Source organism: Hibiscus syriacus, unplaced genomic scaffold (genome assembly GCF_006381635.1).
Source record: "Hibiscus syriacus cultivar Baekdansim isolate YM2019G1 unplaced genomic scaffold, ASM638163v2 tig00110781_pilon, whole genome shotgun sequence".
Lineage (NCBI taxonomy): Eukaryota > Viridiplantae > Streptophyta > Magnoliopsida > Malvales > Malvaceae > Hibiscus > Hibiscus syriacus.
In genome coordinates this window covers 103,747-123,958 of record NW_024062859.1, presented here as the reverse complement: position 1 = coordinate 123,958, position 20,212 = coordinate 103,747, and positions in this window count along the sequence as shown.

Genomic DNA, 20,212 nt, shown 5'->3' with positions numbered 1-20,212 from the left:
AGAGGAAAAGCTTACTTCCGGATACCCCAAAAAAGAAAATAAATACCTTCTTGCAAGTGAGGGGAGAGGCTAAGAAATAAATACAATCGGTGTTATGTTCCAACAATTCTTCCTCTATTTTTTTCTTTGTAAATAAAAAGCTGAAAGACAAAACACTGCTTGGGTTTATAATTTTATATGTCGAAAAATTGAAGAACAAAAACCAAACGAGAGTGCATGTGAGAGAAAGAGACTGAGAGGTGAATGCACTGTTTGGGATTTTATTATATTTGATCATCTGTTGGAAAATCTTTAACCACAAGGATTAAACGAAGAAATTATTATATATCATTTATACAAAATAATTTCAGCTTTGTTGGTGACTTTCAACAATGATACTTAAGTTCATCTTAGTAGTATTTGTCAACTCTGCATTTCTAACCCCATTTTTTTCTCACAAGCATTTTATCGAACATCTATGCTTCACCTGAGATGACATGTATCTAACATTACACTTTGAATCGTTGATGGTCCCGATAGTCCCTTGGTCGGGTATTCTCTCAATGAACCCTTATTCAAGTCAACACCTCCACATAATTCAAAGTTAGATTAGAATTTCCTATGTATCCCCAATTAAAAAGTTACGTTGGAAATAAGAAGAGAGAAGCGAAAAAGAAAATTCGAGATCGAAGAGGAATTTGAGGTTTATAATGAAATTGTGGATTGTGTTGCAAGTTTTAAAAGTTGGGGGACCTAAATGCAAGCGTCTGAAAAGTTCGGTGACCATATTACAAGCATACTAACGGCAATGTAACGACGTCAAACAGCTGGTTATGTCAGAGACCATATTGTAAATGGACTAAATGTTGGGGGATTATATTGTAAGTTTTAAAAGTTAGGGGACCTAAATGAAAGTTTTAGAAAAGTTCAATGACCATTACTATACTTTACCCTTATTAATATTATCATGATATAACGAGAGGGAGCATATTCTCAGTTGCTTTACATAGCTGACATTGCCTTGCCCATGCTCCTATAGCTTCGATATAAGTATAGCTTGAATTTATCACTCATTTTCTTTTAAGGTGAAATACATAAATGGTCAGTCCACTATTGATTGTTGATTTTTTTTATATTCGGTTGTTAAAAGTTATAAAATAATATATTGACTATATAATATTATTCTATTGAGTCCATCAATTATTAAAAATTATAAAATAGTTACTCCACTATTCATATATTCCAACTCATTATTTTTCATTAAAAAATTAACGATCGTTTAAGTTGGATGTTAATATGTTGATTGAAATATGGTAAAATTTGATATCATAACCATTTGAATGGTATATTCGTTTAAGATTTGGAATTAGATTTTATCATATCACAATCAACATGCAACATATAGCTTAGACGATCATAATTTTTCGATGTGCTTGAAATATATGAATAGTTGAGTGATCATTTTATAACTTTTAATAGTCGGAACTCAACAAACTATCACCTTATATTCAAGGGATCATTTAATAACTTGTAATAGTCAATGGATTAAACAACACAATGCCCTATAGCAAGTGACCATTTATGTATTTTACCCTTTCTTTTAAAAAATAAAATAACTAATTTTATTGAATAAATAAAAAATAAATATAATAATAAAATTATAAATATAAATATTAAAACAGATTAAAGGCATTAATTAATCATTTTAATTCCCTGAAAGATGAGAACCCGTTTGAGGAATAACACCCGAATAGTTGCTTTTCCTTTATCTTAAAATTAAAGAATATAAACTATTCATTAAATAATAAAAATAAAATCATATAGAATTATTTTAAAAATCAATCAAAATAACCAAATAAAACAAAAGATACAACAAATATCATTTATAAGAATTCAGGTGTGGCTTATCTAAAGTGATTGCGAGTAATTATCGTATGAGAGAATCAATTTAAGGGTCTAAATCAATAATATATTAGTAAGATAATTAAATAAACGTCAACTAAATAAACGACCAAATTCAGTCTTTGAAGAAAAAATATATTACAATAACAGACAATAAAAATATCTACAATTTCTATTTAGAAAAAAGACATATTAAATAAAATAACACAAACTCAAATATACAAAAGAAAAAAAAATTAAAAATATGAAAAATAAAGGAAACACGTTAGAAGTTATGGTAAAGTATGAGCATTAATCATTTAATTAAAAGCTAACGACACTAATCTATCAAATTGATGTTTCATTCCTTAAAAATCTTAGTTTCGAACTGTTGTATGTTAATCATTCATACCACTAAAAAAAGGCTTAATAACCAACAGAGTTGGTTAAAGTAGTAACCAACTTAATATCGCTTAAATAATGTCTCGAATTCAAGTCATTGTGTATGTAGAAATTCTATGTTAGGAGACTTACCCATCAAAGCTAAGTGTGCGACGTGAGTTGGTCCGAATTAGTCAAAGCGAAACCTTAGAACCGAAAGGGCAACAAAAAAACTGCTTAATATAAAAATAAGTGCTCAAACTATACCCTTTCTCCCATTTAGGTGCCTAAACTATTCATCAATCAATCCAGGTGCCTAACGTTACAAATGTTATTATTTAAGTGTTGCGGTCATAACGACCATTAAAAAACTCCGTTAAGTGACTCGTTTCACATTTATAAAATTTTGAAAAATTTTATTTTTCTTAAAAAAAATAAAAATATTATTATATTTAAAAAAATTTAAATTCTTTAAAAAAATTCCTAAAATCATCCCCAAACCCATAATCCTAAGCCTACCAACTCTTTTGTGGGCCACGATCACTAACGTCGTCATTACTCTTGTCTTTGTCAACTGTCGATGTAACATCCTCAATACCAGGTTAGTGACCAAAGTGTGAAATTTTAAAAATTTAGTGACCAGATTGGATAAATTGAAAAGATGAAGGAATTAATTGAAATATTTTATATAGTATAGTTTAGTAAATGAAGAAAGAGTCAAAGGGCAAATGGATCATTGAACAAGCCCAATAATTAAATAATAATTATTGGGTATTTTAATACCCATGTGGAGCATGTTTTGGGAAACAATATTTCCAGATATTTCTCTTCTTAATCTTCTTCTTTTTTAACCGTGAAGCATACAAGCAAAGGTGAGCTTCTTAATTAGTTGATTATTTGTTGAATTAAAGGTTGGGTTTTGATCCTTAGGTGATACTTAAGCTTAAGGAAAGCTTAAGTTATCTTATAATCAAAAGATGAAGAAGTTATAAGAGATTAAAGAGAAGGGGTTTCTAAATAAATTTATGAAAAATAGTTGATAAGTTGAATTCGAAACTAAAATTGACTTGTCATAGGTGTGAATAAGAAGTTATAAGTGTTAAATCAAAGTTTGGATTACATGAAAAATTAGTAAGATTCTTGGTTTTAAGAATTTGGATGAACTATGAGAGATTATAAGGTGTTGGAATGCTAGAAATTAGTTATAGTGGTTATAGATGAGTTTGATAGCATAATAAGGGTTTTATATATAAAAATTTGGGTGAAGTATTGATGAATTTCGGGTGAAATAGCCTATTATGGGTAGGTGCATCGGTACATTATGAATGGGTACCGATGCACGAAGACCAATTTTAAAGGTGCATCGATACACACTGGCAGGCATCGATGCATAGAAATTTCGAACTTAATTTGTGTACTGATGCACCCATTGTGCATCGATACACCCCTAAAGGAAAAAGTGAATATGGGTCTATTAAATTCGTTTAAGTTATTAGCATCAAATTACAAGGTGTATATATATGATAATTGCCTTAAAATGTACATTTATGTAGATACAGAGCCTAAACGAGTTCTAGAACAAGTGACAAGTAAGATTGATAGAGGGAAAGGCAATGAGACATAGGTGAATGCATATGCATAGCATGATTATGTTAGTATATTCAGTTTTAGACTTGTGATAAGTCTATATTTAATATCTTGATACATGATTCATTCCATATTATGAAACATGATATGAATTCATGCCATATGCATTATGTGATATGTTTGAAATGAACATGCATGAAAAGTTTATGAGCCATGTGATAAAGGTAATGAAATTATATGTTTATGAGATATACTAAGTGAATGGTGAAAGTCCATGTTATGTTGATGAGAACTATATGTATAATTGGCATGCCAAGAGTAGAGGGTTTATGCGGCCCTTCGGGATAATTGTACGTGGTCCTTCGGGACATATATGTATTCTTTGGAACATGTATGAGGTCTTTTGAGACACCTACTTGATCCTTGGTATATGTATATGATTCTTAAGGAATATCTATGTGGTATTTATGGACAATTTTATATGACACTATGGTGCAATTCTACGTGGCACTTCGGTGCAAATTTATACGAGCTGTGGTGACAGTATAGTGTACAACCTCACAGTAATCACATACCTCAAGTTCTCAGTATTGTATCATGGGCCAGTGAACTTATTATATGAATTCATGATGGTTAATTTGATAAGATTACATGTAAGATATATGGTTATGTAATTTGCATGGATTAAATATGTGATTTTGTTACACTTCATCTCGTGATGGCATTATCATTATATTTCATTGTCATTATTATTATGCCTCACTAAGTCTATGACTTAGCGTGTAAGCGTTTTACACGTAGGTATCGAAAAGCAGAAAGATCTAATATAAGCTCAGCAGAACAACATATCTCCACTTGAAGATCATATCTGAAGTAAATTACACAGTATGTATTATTATGTGATAAATAGGTTGGCATGTAAACAAAGTCGGTAAATTAAATATTTATGCTCTGATCGAGTTTTGAAATGTTTTAAATGTATTTATGTACATGATAACTGTATAGTGATGAAAGTTTAAATTTTTATGAGTTTTAAATATGTTTTGCTGAAGTTACTGTAGCAGTGCATCGATACATTGTAGCAATGCATCGATACACAATTTATATTCGATGTTTTTGTACATCGGTACACTGTAGCAGTGCATCGATATACTGTAGCACTATTCACGGCACTGTTCATTACTGTTAATGATACTATTCATACAACATAGTACTTGTAACACCCCCAACCCGTATTAAAAACCGAATACGAGTTTGAGGTGTCACATTGACTTTTCAATATATTTACTTGTATAAAATAGTGAGTAATTTAAAACTTTTATAACATATAACTTATTCAAAACTTTTACAAAACTATTCATAGCTTATACAATATATTCTTTTGAATACATGCCAACTAGAACTTTATATATTAAAATACATATTATTCATCTCTCTTCTGATATGACCTTCAGTAAGGAGAACTGACCTGTCTTGTTCCATATTGCTCTTCACTCTTCTTGAAACCTACATATAAATCACTTACATGCTAAGTCTATGACTCAGTGAGGCAATAAATATATAATGTAAACTATAACTTGTAATCATGCATGAACAATTACTGCTATCACATCATACCCAAACATATATCCATTCATATATCAAATCCACACATGCATATAATTATCTTCTTTCCTATCATTATCATATTATTACCATTCATATTTCTATTCTCTTGTTTATATGATCTATTATATTCATATTATATATCTTATAACATATACAATAATCATTAACACACACATATATCATATCATATAATTCATATCACAAAACATATATATATATATATATATATATATCACATACATTGTATTCAATGTTATCTCTTATTAGCCCATGTACACCTGTGAGAACTGTAGATATGTGAGTCTATTGAGGTTGTGCATTATGCTGTCACAACAGCTCGTAAGGGGTCCCACTAGGGGCTATGAAATTTTGTCCCAAATGACCACTATGAAATATCCCGAAGGATCACTGTATATCCCGAAGGACCGCGTAGACCCTCGACTCTTGGCATGCCAACTATACCTATAGCTCTCGTATCATATAACATAGGCATTTTCACTTATATCATATAAGCTCATAGCTTCTTTCACATATACGTGTAGTCACATAGCTTCTTTTCATATTCTCATAAGATCACATATCTCATATCTTATACTTTGTTTTCTCATGTTCACATAGTTCAGTTTCACATATGTTCATATACATATCCATCACATAGCACATACTTCTCATATCATTACATTCAAAAGCATGTTAACACATATAATCATGCATACATACAATTCATGTCATTCATATATGTATAACCATATATTCATGTGTTCTAACATAGGAAATAGACTTGTCGCAAGTCTTGTTTCCATTTAGCACCATAAACTAACTAGTATGCACTCACCTTGGCCTCACTACGCTCCAATCCACTTTTATGATTTTCCTCTCTTTCGATCAAATCTTAACTTGATAATCGTTCCGGAACTTGTTCGTGCTCGATATTTATATAATCATACATTGATACATATCAGTATCCAATTGATGTATTATAATCTATCATTTCTGATAAGTAAGTAATTTAGTTAATATTTTACTTTTAAATTACACTTTTATCATTGATTTTTGTGGCTTATTTGTTCATTTTAATTCACTTTCTGTACAGGACGTAAGATTATGGAAATTGCACAAAAAGGACACAATTCCGCATATTTTTATTTTCGGAATCAAAGCTGGCTAGAATTCGGATTTGGATTAAACTCAAATTTATGATAATATTTTAAACATTATATTTTATCTTTGTATTTTAGTTTAAATAGGTTTTTAGTATTTTAAATAGGTTTTAGTATTTTAATTAGGATTTAGAATATTATATTATTTTTTTAGGTATTTTAGTTTAAATAGTTTTAAGTGTTTTAATTAGGATTTAAGATGTTTTAGCTTGTTTTTAGGATTTTGAAGGCTATAAATACCCTCTAAGGGTGAGCCTAGAAACATATCTCTCTCATTTGAGAATAAAATCTTCTTTTTCTCTCTAGCTTTCTCTCTATTTTTTGCATACTTTTCTATTATGCTAAGTATGACTTTGGTTATGCTTAGCTAATTTTCTTTCAAGCCGAAGACTAAAGCGAAGGCTCAATTCCAAACGTGAGAATTGTAAGGTACTTAAATCACTTCGGATTTTCTCTCTGTTTTCTGAAGCTTACTTTTCAAATCAAAACTATTTCGACATTGATCCGGATATTGTTATGGTTAATGTTTGAAGAAGGATTTGCCTATTAAAGCATATTCAACTTCCTGAGAACACACTTAGCAAAATTGTTTGCTAAGAGGAAACTAAGATCGGAATCAATTGTTGTTGAAACGACACAATCCGAGTTGGCAGCGAAGAATTGTTCTTGTAAGCTTACGTGAATCTTGAAGTAAAAATTTGTTTCGATGATCCGAGGAATTTGAGGCGAAGCTGAAGTCTGAGGACGCTTTCACAATAAGTTTCTCTTTAACTTAATCTCTTTAATTTGTTTATTTAATTATTATTTTTATTTAATTCTTATTTTTTATTTTAATCACAACTTTTAAAAAAAATCCCCCTTTTATATTTATTACTATTAATATTTATTATTATACTATTTTTTCTTTTTTTATTTATTTTATTTTAATATATCTTTTCAACTTCATCTGGAATTCTATCTTTTTCTAAAATCAAGAAAGAGTTTTATTAAATCAGAAACATCACAGTCTATGTGGATCGACCCTGCTTCTCTATACTACATTTTCATTTTTATTTATTAAGAAGCCAGGAATTAGTTTGATAGCAAACGACGGTTATCAAATTGGCATCGTTGCCGGGGACTAACAACAAGTACTGATTTATTTTTCTAGTTTTTGATTTATGACCAGAAGTAACCCAGGTGAATTAGTAGATATAGATCCAGAGATCGAAGCCCGAGCACGAAGAATCCACTCACAAACGCTTCGAGAAAAGAGAAAAAGACAAAAAGAACAAGAGCAAAGTTCAGAAGCAGAATCAATTCCAGAGATAGACTATGAAGCAGACGCATACAACATCCTGATGGCAGAAGAAGAACAAACGATCTGAGAGCTAGCCACAGCTCCTGTCACTCAGACGCCATTATGAAATAATTTTCCTAGTGGCAGGACTCCGTTTCAATTAAAGACAGGACTCATTCATCTTCTTCCCACTTTTTCACTGGTTTCCCATTGAAGGTCCGTACAAACACTTGTTGGAATTCCACATGGTTTGCACTAGTATGAAACCACAGGGAGTTATCGAGGATCAAATTAAATTGAGAGCTTTCCCTTTCTCTTTATCTGACTTGGCTAAAGATTGGTTATTTTATTTACCACCAAATTCAGTTAATTCATGGGCTGACATGAATCGAATTTTTCTTGACAGGTTCTTTCCAGCGACTAAAGCAAGCGAGTTGTGAAGGAGCATTATTTCCATTCAGCAAAAGAGAGAAGAAAGTCTTTATGACTATTGGGAGCGATTTAAAAAGCTTTGCGCACGTTATCCGCAACACGGATTAAGTGAGCAAACGTTACTTCAATACTTTTATGAAGGTCTTTTACTAATGGAGATGGAAATGGTGGATATCGCCAGTGGAGAAGCATTAGTTAACATGACCCCAACAACAGCAAGGGAATTGATTTCAACCATGGCAGCCAACTCTCAACAGTTTTCGAGTGAACCCAGCCGACGGGTTCACGAGATAAGTATATTTTCCCTTGAAAATAAGTTAGATAAATTAACTGAATTAGTTAATTCACTTGTTGCAGGAAAATCTGGAACAACAAGAGCATGTGGGATATGCACAAAGCTAGACCATCCGACAGATTGCTGCCCGCTGATACAAGAAAGAGGCAATGCATAAATCAATCCAGTAGGGAACCCATAGGAAAGTTAACAATTTCACAAGAAAAGTTCATTGCATCCCAAGAAAAATTCCAAAACTGAATCGAAACACGTCTTCAAGAGTTAGACAATCAAGTAAGCCAACTAGCTCAAACTATGAGAATATTGGAATCACAAGGAAAACTACCTTCTCAAACGGAGTTAAATCTGAGAGAGAATGTTAGTGTCATCACACTCAAAAGTAGAAAAGTTATCTCACCCGAAGTTCCAGTAGAAAAAGACGCACATCAGGAAGAACAAGAGGAAACACCACCTCCAGAAATACAAGGTACGTCTGACTCACATCCTTCTCTTTCTTCTCATGAAATCACGCCACCACCCTTCCCATCAAGGTTGATGAAGCGTGATAAAAGAGCTGAAGAAAGGGAGATCTTAGAGGTTTTCCAAAAAGTTCAAGTCAACATACCTCTTCTTAAAGTAATTCGACAAGTACCAAGGTATGCTCGATTTTTAAAAGAACTTTGCATTACAAAGAGGAAATTAATGGGACACGAAAAGGTAAATTTTGGAGAACATGTTTTTGCAAATTTTCAACGAAAACTCCCACCAAAGATGAAGGATCAAGGTATGTTCGTTATACCTTGCAAAATAGGTAATTTCAAAATTAAACATGCAATGTGTGACTTAGGAGCTTCAATTAATGTTATGCCATTTTCTATATATAAAATGATTACTAACGAGCCTTTGAAGGAAACAGGAATAACCATACAGTTGGCTGATCGATTTGTGATCTATCCAGTGGGAGTAATGGAAAACGTCTTGGTAAAGGTCGATGTATTATTCTTTCCTGCAGATTTCTATGTCATTGACATGGAACATGATAGGTCAGATTCTTATTCCGAGGTACTCTTAGGCTGACCCTTCCTAAGCATAGCACATACAAAGATCGATGTTAGAAGTGGTATACTAACAATGGAATTTGATGGTGAGATCGTTGAATTTGATGTTTACAAAGCAATGAAATGCCCTGATCATGTTGAAAGAATTAATTTTGTTGATATTATAGATCTTTTAATTGATGAATATATTGAATCTAATTTTCTTATGATCTTTTTAAGGATCCTGAACTTTGCCACGAAGATGAAGAAATAGAGTTTGAAAATATTAATTCAATCAATTCTGATTTATCTTTATATTCCTCTAAAACTAAAATTTTACATTTTGTTTTGCAGGCACCTGAGGTAAAATTGAAGCAATTACCGGAGCATTTGAAATATGTCTTTTTGGGCGAAAATGAAACTTTACCAGTGATCATCTCAAGTAAATTATCCAAAGGAGAAGAGGAAGCTTTGGTAGCGATATTGCGCTCTCACAAAGAAGCCATATGATGGACCATTGCCGACATTAAAGGATTAAGTCTCTCGACTTGCATGCATAAGATCAAAGTCGAAGAATGAGCAAAGCCATCACGTAAAGGACAACGTCGATTAAATCCACTGATGATGGAAGTAGTAAAGAAAGAAATTTAGAAACTCCTTGATGCTGACGTAATCTATCCAATTTCGGATAGTAATTGGGTAAGTCCGATTCATGTGGTTTCCTAAGAAAACGGGAGTCACAGTGGTCGAAAATCAAGAAGGGGAGTTAGTGCCAACAAGAGTTCAAAATAGATGGCGAGTTTGTATTGATTACAGGAAGTTGAACTCTCTTACTCGAAAAGATCATTTTCCTCTTCCTTTTATAGATCAAATGATTGAAAGATTAGCTAGGGAAACTCATTATTGTTGTCTTAATGGTTTTTCAGGTTTTTTCCAAATCCCAGTGGCGCTAGAGGATCAAGAAAAAACGACTTTTACTTGTCCCTTCGATACATTTGCATATAGACGAATGGCCTTTGGTCTTTGTAACGCACCAGCCACCTTCCAAAGATTCATGCTAAGTATATTTTCCGACTATGTGGAGAAGGGCATCGAAGTCTTTATGGATGACTTCACGGTTTATGGTAACTTTTTTAATGAATGTCTTGATAATTTAACTAATGTATTTAAAAGATGCTTAAAATATAACATTGTTTTGAATTATGAAAAATGTCATTTTATGGTTGATAAAGGGTTAATTTTAGGTCATATTGTTTCCTCAAAAGGGATTGCGGTTGATAAAGCTAAAACAGATGTTATACGCTCATTTTCTTACCCCACAACTGGAGGGAAATTCGTTCTTTTCTTGGCCATGCATGATTTTACCGCAGGTTTATTAAGGATTTTTTGAAGATAGCACAACCTATGCAATCTACTTCAAAAGGATCAAGACTTTGACTTTAATTCAAAATGCAAAGAGTCTTTCGATTCATTAAAGAAAAAGCTTATTTCAGCTCCAATTGTTCAGTCGCCAGATTGGAATCATCCCTTTGAACTTATGTGTGACGCATCGGACACTAGCGTTGAAGTCGTTCTCAGCCAAAAAATAGGGAAAGAGCCACATGTCATAGCCTACGCGTCCCGAACTTTGGACTCGGCTCAGAAAAATTATTCGACAACGGAGAAATAACTTTTTGCTTTAGAAAAATTTAGATCTTATTTGTTTGGTATTAAAATTACTATTTTTTCTGATCATGCAGCTATAAGGTATTTGATGAGCAAAAAGGAAACAAAATCAAGGCTTATCCGGTGGATCCTGCTTTTACAGGAATTTAACTTGGAAATTAAAGACAAAAAGGGATACGAAAATCTGGTAGCAGATCACTTGAGTCGAATTCCCCTTTCCACATCCGAACCACCACTTAGAGAAGAATTTCCTGAAGAAAAACTGATGGTGGCGCAAAGCATAACTCCATGGTTTGCAGACATGGTTAATTATTTGGCCACATGTAAGTTACCATTAGATTTGACGAGAGATGAAATAAATCGAATTAAGCAAGAATCCCGATACTATATTTGGGACGATCCTTATCTATGGAAGCATTGCTCGGATCAGGTAATTCGACGATGTATTGCCAAAAGTGAGGTAAACTCAATTTTACAATTTTGTCATTCTTACTCTTGCGGTGGTCATTTTGGGCCAAAACGTACAACTCATAAAATTCTTGAATGTGGTTTCTATTGGCCTAACATCTTTCGGGATTCTTATTTATTTTGTAAAACTTATAAAAGATGTCAACATACAGGTAATTTAAGCCATAGGAATGAAATGCCGCTTAATTCTATACAAGTTTGTGAAATTTTTGATGTTTGGGGAATCGACTATATGGGCCCTTTTACTTCGTCATTTGGAAATACTTATATTATTTTAGTTGTGGATTATGTTTCTAAATGGGTGGAAGCTAAAGCCACTCGAAATAATTATGCTAAAACTACAGTTAATTTTTTGAAAAATATTTTTTCCAGGTTTGGCACGCCACGGGCTATAATAAGCGACAGAGGAACACATTTCATCAACCGAGTAATCGAGTCACTAATGAAGAAATTTGGAGTAACTCAAAGAATTGCTACCACTTACCATCCACAAACAAATGGACAGGCAGAAGTATCAAATCGAGAAATTAAAACAATTCTTGAGAAAATTATTATATCGGACCGAAAAGATTGGAGTTTAAAATTAACTGATGCACTTTGGGCATATTGAACTGCTTATAAAGGTCCCATTGGGATGTCACCATACTGGCTTGTTTTCGGTAAACCATGCTATTTACCGGTCGAGTTAGAACATCGAGCTTATTGGACCGTTAAACAATGTAACATGGACATGGACATGGATGCAATTGGTGAAGCTCAGAAATTACACATTCAAGAACTTGAGGAAATCCGAAGAAATGCCTATGATAATGCTCAGATATTTAAAGAAAAAAACAAAAGAATTTCACGATAGTAGAATTTCTTTTAAAACTTTTTTTGTCGGTCAAAAGGTTTTATTATTTAACTCCAAATTTACACTTTTTGCAATAAAACTCAAATCAAAATGGCTCGGACCGTTTACAGTTACTCAAGTATTTCCTTACGGTGCTGTTGAAATTGAAGATAACTCAGGAGTACGATTTAAAGTTAATGGTCAAAGATTGAAGCCATATTATGAAAATGCTCCGGTTGGTCTAATCGAAGAAATCAATTTAGAGGAACCCACGCTTTGAAAAATCAGGTCGTCAAGCTAACGACGTTAAACAAATGCGTTTGATGGGAGATTTGAATTCCGATAGATATTTAACGAAAAAAATAGTGCAGAAAAATTGATTTGGTTCGAACAGTGCAAAAAATACACAGTAGATTCAAACAATGTAGTGCAGAAAAAAAATAGTGCAAAAAAAAACAGATTTGGTTCGAACTGTGTAGAAAAGTTCAAACAGAACAGTGCATCATCGGACAGTCTACTCTACAACAGCTCGTCTCGACGTGGCCGTGATCACCACTAGAATGGAGAGTATTATTTTTTCCTCTCTTTGTTTTTAAATTTGATATACGATTTAGGACAAAACGGAATAAGTGAGGGGTAAGGATAAACATGTGTCAAATTTTTCTTGACTTATTTAATCGTTTGAAATTGAGTTATTCTGATGTTGATATATTGTAATCGTTGGTTGCTAGTCTTGAATTTCACTTTATACTCTTGCTTTCTTTTGGATTATGACCATGTTTTTTATCGAATTTAATTTTCATGATTGGTGATTGATATAGCTAGTGAATTTTTGTTGAGTATTGATATTTCATGCTTTTGTCAATAGAGATGAACTTGACTCAATGCATATAAACTTTTCTTGTGAGATTTGAGTCTAACGAGCATACATTTTCTTTCTTGATCATTGTTTGACTTGTGTGTGCCGAACTAATTAGGATATTCTAGAACTTGTAATCACAATGCATATCGAGACTACATGTTGAGCGTAATGTTTTAATGTGATAGGGGCACCTAGGATAAACCCACTTTTCCCAAAAAAACCTACCCATTTATATATCCACTAGTGAACCACATTTAAGCCTATTTCCCTTTCTTTGTTTTTACACCTCATAATTAAACCCGAAGCTTTTTTTCCTCTCTTTTCACACCCTTACCGAGACTTGAGATCTTGTATCATTGTTGTTCCAGAAAAAAAATTCAATGTTTCAAAAAAAAGTTGTTCACTGTATCGAACAGCAAAAAAAACCCCTTTGTAAAAAAAAGGGAAGAAAAAAAATCGATCGCTTCAATTGTCTTTCATCTATTCTTTTTCCTTGTTTTGTTTTTCATTACGCTTCATGTTAATTCATGGATTGTTCTTAATTATTTTGATATATTGTTTCGGTATTTTAAATCTTTCTTTTCGGCCTTTCCCTACCCTAACCTAAGCTTCTTTACACCTTGTTTAAAGACCCCTTGATTATTGCATTATGTTAATTTTTCGTGGTGGAGACTTGATTGGATTCCAAGCCTATGGTAATATTTTGGTTAGTTTCGGTTTGAGCGGTTCCATTTACCCCAAACACTTTGAGCGGATATGTGTGAATCTTTGTGAGGTATTGAGTCATGTTTCATTGAAGTTGGCAATTAATTGAGATATCTTGCCTACTTTAAATTTTCTTGGTTATGTCTTTGCTTGATTGTAACTTGAATTCGGCAAATGTCATGGACTTAATTCGATTGGAAGTTTGAGGAATAAATTGAAATTGAAGATGACAACTTATGATTTTGATATGTTAATTGAAGAATGCTTGAGGACAAGCATTGAATAAGTGAGGGGGAATTTGATAAGTGCTTAATTTAGTTAATATTTTACTTTTAAATTATTCTTTAATCATTGATGTTTGTGGCTTATTTGTTCATTTTAATTCATTTTCTATACAAGTCGTAAGATTATGAAAATTGCACAAAAAGGACACAATTCTGCAGATTTTTATTTTCAGAATTAAAGCTGGTTGAAATTCGGATTTGGATTAAACTCAAATTTAGGATAATATTTTAAACATTATATTTTATCTTTGTATTTTAGTTTAAATAGGTTTTTAGTATTTTAATTAAGTTTTAGGATATTATTTTTATATTTTATCTTTGTATTTTAGTTTAAATAGGTTTTAGTATTTTAATTAGGATTTAAAATATTATATTATTTTTTAGGTATTTTAGTTTAAATAGTTTTAAGTGTTTTAATTAGGGTTTAAGATGTTTTAGCTTGTTTTTAGGATTTTGAAGGCTATAAATACCCTCTAAGGGTGAGCCTAGAAACATCTCTCTCATTTGAGAATAAAATCTTCTTTTTCTCTCTAGCTTTCTCTCTATTTTTTGCATACTTTTCTTACTTTGGTTATGCTTAGCTAATTTTATTTCAATTCGAAGACTAAAGCGAAGGCTCAATTCCAAACGTGAGAATTGTAAGGTACTTAAATCGCTTCAGATTTTCTCTCTGTTTTCTGAAGCTTACTTTTCAAATCAAAACTATTTCGACATTAGTCCGGATATTGTTATGGTTAATGTTTGAAGAAGGATTTGCTTATTGAAGCATATTCAACTTCCTGAGAACACACTTAGCAAAATTGTTTGCTAAGAGGAAACTGAGATCATAATCAGTTGTTGTTGAAACGACACAATCCGAGTTGGCAGCGAAGAATTGTTCTTGTAAGCTTACGTGAATCTTGAAGTAAAAATTTGTTTCGATGATCCGAGCAATTTGAGGCGAAGCTGAAGTCTGAGGCTGCTTTCACAATAAGTTTCTCTTTATCTTAATCTTTTAATTTGTTTATTTAATTATTATTTTTTATTTAATTCTTATTTTTTATTTTAACCACAACTTTTAAAAAAAATCCCCCTTTTATATTTATTACTATTAATATTTATTATTATATTATTTTTCTTTTTTTTATTTAGTTTATTTTAATATATCTTTTCAACTTCATCTGGAATTCTATATTTTTCTAAAATCAAGAAAGAGTTTTATTAATCAGAAATACCACAGTCCTTGTAGATCGACCCTGCTTCTCTATACTACATTTTCATTTTATTTATTAAGATGCCATGAATTATTTTGATAGCAAAACAACGGTTATCAATTTCTTAGACCAAAAGAAAGGTATAATTCTATTTTCCCTTTGAAGTGCATCGATACATTCTACAGTTCATCGATGCATTCTTTAACATGTGCATCGATGCACTACCCATGCATCGATACACCAATCACCTTCGATGTTTTCATTTTAAGGGGGGTGCATCGAGGCACTCCTTATGCATCGATGCACTAATTGCATTCAATGTTTTTTCTTTAAAGAGAGCATCGATACACATTGAATGTGCATCGATACACCTTGCCCAGAATTTGCATTTTAAGCCCGAAAACCATCAACTTTTCACTCAATTCTTCTATTTTAAGTCCCTATCATGTCATTAAACTCAACTACCATTACTTAAACCGACTTATATCCATATAAACCATCTTTATCTTCCATATCTCATCATGATTCTTAAAATTTAAGAATCTTACTAAACTTTCAACTTTGTTATTAATCCTTTCTAACTTCATAAATCTCTTTTTCTTATTGATGGCAAGTCAAATTCAACTTTCAATTCTTATTATAAACTCTATTTCAATATTTCACTCAAGAACTCCAAATCTTTAATCTTCCCTAACTCCTTTATCTTTTGATTTTAAGATAACCTAAGCTTTCCTTAAGCTTAGTTATCATCTACTGATCATAACCCAACTTTAAATTTATCCAGAAATTATCTAAATAGAAGACTCACCTTTGATTCAAGCCTTCACGTATGAAGAAGGAAGAAGACAAGAGAACTCTGGAACCTTTTGATCTATTCTTCATTCCACCCACGTGTATATATAACCATATTTAATTATTTTCCTTGTAAATGACCCTTTTGCCATTCAATTCATCTAATAAATACTAAAAACTTTTATGATTTATTTCCAGATAAATCATTAAACTAATCCATGGTTCTACTCTAGTCACCAAATTCTGAAACTTTACAATTTGATCACTAACCCGGTATTGAGGATGTTACAAATCTCCCCTCATTTAAAGAAAATTAGTCCTCGAATTTTCACTGAACATATCAATAAGAACATATCTTCTAATGTTCTCATGCTACTTCCTTTACTTAATATTTCCTTCCTTTATTTCTTCAATTGTCTTTTTCCTTTATACATTTATCTACTGTCACTTATCATATACACAATAACTCATAACCTCAATCCATTTATGTCTTTTATCTCCTTCAATTCTGCATTTTCCTTTGACCTTTCTAAAATCCGTATAATGTCACTCATTATATAGACAGTAACATTCATTTTTATCACTCAACATTATAAATCCATCTCTAACTACCTTATAAGAATAACCAAATTCGTTTTCCATCATTATTTAACCAAGAACACGACCTTAAATCTTCTTTAAATATGATTCAACATACACTTTAAAGAATCTTTTCACATCACCTTGCACACTTTTCTTACTTCTATATCAAAATTATCATCTACACTTCCATATAACCTTTATCGTATCTGATCCTTTAACTCAATCCCTTTCATTTCTTTATTCCATTATTCCTTATACACAAATCATATATTTCCTTTCATATTCACATACTTGTGTCTTATCATCTATACTCATCTCTATGTACCAATCTTCATTGCATCCTCATAACTTTGATAACTCATTTCTTATACATAACTTCATTCTTTATCATTTCTTATACTTGTATTTTCCTTCCTTAAGGTTCCATGCAAATACTTATCTCCTTTTCTACATCATAGCTATCTGATCAGAATACACAACTATATTCAGATTCACATCATAATTGATTAACTCAACTTTATCTTTTCCTCCAATCTTATAACTCTATCACTTTTACTCTAATAGCTAGTCAATAATATCTGTTCAATCTAGGGCACAAGCCCTAGTCAACCAATCATATACATTCTTTCTAATTGAAATTATCTCAAAATTAGTTAACTTATCAATGTCACCTCTATTCTCATACATCCTATAAATTCCGGTGTTCAAACTCAACATTATGATTTCCTTTGTCTTATAAACTGATCATCGATATACACATTCTCAAACTCTTCTTATCAATCCTCAGCTTTACTCAAATATACAAATTCTTATTTCCTTTACTATACCATATTACTATGATCCAAATATACAACTGTATCCAGATCCATTTCATATTTGGTTATCATATCCTGACAATATCTTATAATCTTATACTTCCAGTATATTCCCATCACATATTCTTGTTAGCCAACGCTAACTTTTTCCTTCTAAAATGCAATCTCTTATCATATCCACACTTTTGCTTATGTACAACACTATTCTTTGTTTCAACTCATAAACTCTGGCTTTCTATATCTTATACTCTTGTCAATGATGCACTTATTCTTGAGCTCTTCTATAAGTACTCACCACGTCATTTGATCTTTTTAACAGTCTTGTGGTGACACTTGTTCACCATATTCTATCTTATCCACATACTAACAAAACTAATCCATATCGCTTTTCCAATTCAAAACAATAAAGATCTTCTATCACTATATAATATGATTTCAACTTTTTGAAATCAACATTTAATCTTATAAGACACTTTCTGAGGTTTCCGCTCTTCATCCTGCCTGTCAAGGGCAGGAAAATTGCTATTACCATCAGGTTTGCCAGCTATCGATTTACTTTACTTTGACAACTTCTATAATCAATTCCTACTATATCATACAAATCTTATTCTATTAGCAAGACAATATACTCCTTACACTATCATATCAGAAATTTTCACTTTTAGTTGGCATGTACACATTTTTAAACCTCATTTGACATCAATTTAAGCCTAGAATTGGCTAAACCTTAGCTCTGATACTATTAAATGTAACACCCCCAACCCGTATTAAAAACGAATACGAGTCTAAGGTGTCACATTGACTTTTCAAAACATTTACTTGTATAAAATAGTGAGTAATTTAAAACTTTTATGACATATAACTTATTCAAAACGTTTACAAAACTATTCAGAGCTTATACACTATATTATTTTGAATACATGCCAACTAGAACTTTATATATTAAAATACATATTATTCACCTATCTTCTGATCTGACATTCAGTAAGGAGAAATGAATTGTCTTGTTCCACATTGCTCTTCACTCTTCTTGAAACCTACGTGTAAATCACTTACACGCTAAGTCTATGACTTAGTGAGACAATAAATATATAATGTAAACTATAACTTGTAATCATGCATGAACAATTATTGCTATCACATCATACCCAAACATATATCCATTCATATATCAAATCCACACATGCATATAATTATCTTCTTTCCTATCATTATCATATTATTACCATTCATATTTCTATTCTCTTGTTTATATGATCTATTATGTTCATATCATATATCTTATAACATATACAATAATCATTAACACATACATATATCATATTATATAATTCATATCACAAAACATATATATATATATATATATATATATATATCGCATACATTGTATTCAATGTTATCTCTTATTAGCCCATGTATACCTATGAGAACTGTAGATATGTGAGTATATTGAGGTTGTGCACTATGTTGTCACCACAGCTTGTAAGGGGTCCCACTAGGGGCTATGAAATTTTGTCCCGAATGATCACTGTATATCCCGAAGGACCGTGTAGCCCTCGACTCTTTGCATGCCAACTATACCTATAGCTCTCGTATCATATAACATAGGTATTTTCAGTTATATCATATAAGCTCATAGCTTCTTTCACATATACATGTAGTCACATAGCTTCTTTTCATATTCTCATAGGATCACATATCTCATATCTTATACTTTGTTTTCTCATGTTCACATAGTTCAGTTTCACATATGTTCATATATATACATCACATAGCACATATTTCTCATATCATTACATTCAAAAGCATGGTAACACATATAATCATGCATACATACAATTCATGTCATTCATATATGTATAACCATATATTCATGCGTTCTGACATAAGAAATAGACTTGTCGCAAGTCTTGTTTCCATTTAGCATCATAAACTAACTAGTATGCACTCACCTTGGCCTCACTACGCACCAATTCACTTTTATGATTTTCCTCTCTTTCGATCAAATCTTAACTTGATAATTGTTCCGGAACTTGTTCGTGCTCGATATCTATATAATCATACATTGATACATATCTGTATCTAATTGATGTATTCTAATCTATCATTTCTTAGACCAAAAGAAATGTATAATTCTATTTTCCCCTTGAAGTGCATCAATACATTCTACAGTGCATCGATGCATTCTTTAACATGTGCATCAATGCACTACCAATGCATCGATACACCAATCACCTTTGATGTTTTCATTTTAAGGGGGTGCATCGATGCACTAATTGCATTCGATGTTTCTTCTTTAAAGAGTGCATCGATACACATTGAATGTGCATCGATACACATTGAATGTGCATCGATACACCTTGCCCAGAATTTGCATTTTAAGCCCGAAAACCATC